The sequence below is a fragment of the Delphinus delphis genome, chromosome 1 (assembly GCF_949987515.2).
Source record: "Delphinus delphis chromosome 1, mDelDel1.2, whole genome shotgun sequence".
Classification (NCBI taxonomy): Eukaryota; Metazoa; Chordata; class Mammalia; order Artiodactyla; family Delphinidae; genus Delphinus; species Delphinus delphis.
Window position 1 is genome coordinate 64,893,560 of NC_082683.1, and position 2,302 is coordinate 64,895,861.

Consider the following 2,302-nt stretch of genomic DNA (forward strand, 5'->3'; position numbering starts at 1 on the left):
TTCCTTTTTTCAGGGATAGAAATGATTAAGGATATAAACTTGTCATTTATTATGTATAAAATACCATTGAAAATATATTAATGTTAATTTTTTATTTAACATCCAAAGCATTTCCAACATCACTTTGCTGCCCAGGTATGTATCTCTAGTTGGCCTGCAAGACACTTTTATTGATTCTTCATTTTTTTGTAAAACTTATGTTTACAAGAAGAAAACAAATCAAAACTTTTTTTTGTATTGTATGGAAATAGTTCACTCGAGTGTGTATCTGTTAATTTATTTGTCATCAAAAGAGCACTTTGCCTAAAAGAAAGGACTGACAAGTGTGCAAAATGTTTACAATCCTTTGTGAAATTGTAGTGTATCATTAGTTTGTATCTGTAAGTTATTGTTATAAATATTACCTGTATTTTTTGTTATATACAGCTTTATACTTTGAAGCTTGTATCTGTGAATTTGCAACTGAAATTTATTTTGCCAATGTTTTCTGAATGAACTGAATAAAGCTTCTGTTGTAGCATGCCATGCAAACACATTATTGTGTTTGTGGTTGATGAACTATGGCTGTAAATAACACTATAGTTTAATAAGCCCATCATTCTAAGTTTATTAAACATTTTCCATTCTTGTGAAATTTTCAACCAATTAATCCTGTGTGTGTGTGTGTGTGTTTTCAGCAGTAAGTTGACGTTAGCCTCTTTCAAATATAACAATTCTTAATTTTAAAAAGTCATTTTGTTTTGAGCTGTGTTGTGAGTACATTTTAATAGAAAACTTATTTGTAGATGATTGCACTTACTCAACAAAAGAATACATGAAAATATCTAATTTGGCAGATTGTCCCTTTTGAACTATCTAATAAAATTAATATGAAAGAAAAGGCAGAGCACTTTTCAAAATGACCTTTTGGGGTGTCCCAAATCAGAAATGAAATGTGGGCCATAGGAATATTTTTCTTCAGGGTTGAAAAAGGAGGACTAGAAATATTTGGAGTTTGTGATCAATGCTTCTAGAGCAGAGACTCTTTACTTTTTCTTCCTAGTGAACCCTCTTTAGGGATTGTGATTCTGAGAGCTGAAATCTAAACCTCAGGACTTTATCCTATGTAGCAGTGGACACTTGTCTCGGAAATACAAAAGTAAGTAGTGCCACCCTCACTAATTTTGGGGTTTAAAGAATTTAATCAGTACTCACTTCTTGTCTTTTATATACCAATCAGGGGGAAAAAAAGGTAGTGAGAAAAAATTCTTAAGAATCTTAAGTTTGCATCTTTAACTTGGCGGATTCACATCTGGCTGAGGACTGGAAGTAATAGTGGAGTATTTGTAATTCTATTCTAGTAATCATAAAAGCAACCAGAAAGCAGTCACGTGGATGTCAGTAACTTACTATCTACCTCAAACCAGAAGCAACAATCCTAAGTTTCACTATGGGAGAAAGGAGGAAATAAAGTGTTTTGTTTCTTTTTAAACTTTCTACTCCAGTTAGAATCCTTCTGGCCAAAAAACAAAAAACATAGCCAGTAGTCACTCCATCCGATCTTGTGAAATTGATGCTAATCTCCTTGTGTTTTTGTTTACCTGTCCCAGGCACAAAGTGGTGAGGTCAGCTTTACCTTTACCAGATGTGGAGGAAAGCACTTGTAGTCTAGCCAACCTCTGCACTGTTAGCAGCTTATAGCATTTCCCAGCTGCATATAATTGGCACCATTTATCTTGGGAGGTGGTTGATTGTGAATGTTCCTCCTCCTCTCTCTTGTGTTTTTCCTATACTCACCACCCTCTGAGTGTTCAGAGAAATTTTACGAACCACATCACTACCCTTTTTAGTTCCAAGGATGAATGCCCAAAGTTGAAGTAAACTTTCCATAACAGAAAGGTTCAAAGCTGTCAAAATGAATGAGACTTATATATCCAGCATATAAAGTTGTTAATAATAAAATATGATAGATAAGAAAATACTAAAAAAAATTTTGCATGTGTTACAAATATATGACTGTGTTTCCATTTCTGTCAGTGGAAATCAGAGGTCCTAATTTATAACTTTAGGGAAAAACTGAATTATTTATATATTAGTAATACTCAGTGAAAGCATGTAGGCACAGTACTTATTTGCTTGAAATTAGGGGGTGATCAAACGACTATTGTGAGGCTTGGAGGAAGAGGGTTTATTGTTGGACTAGCAAAGACCTGGGTAACAAATAAGTTATCTCTTAGGCATTTAGAGATTCATGAGCTGTAAGAGGGTAAAGATAACTTTCTTGCTCTGCAATCAATTGAATTCATCAATTCAGACATTAAAA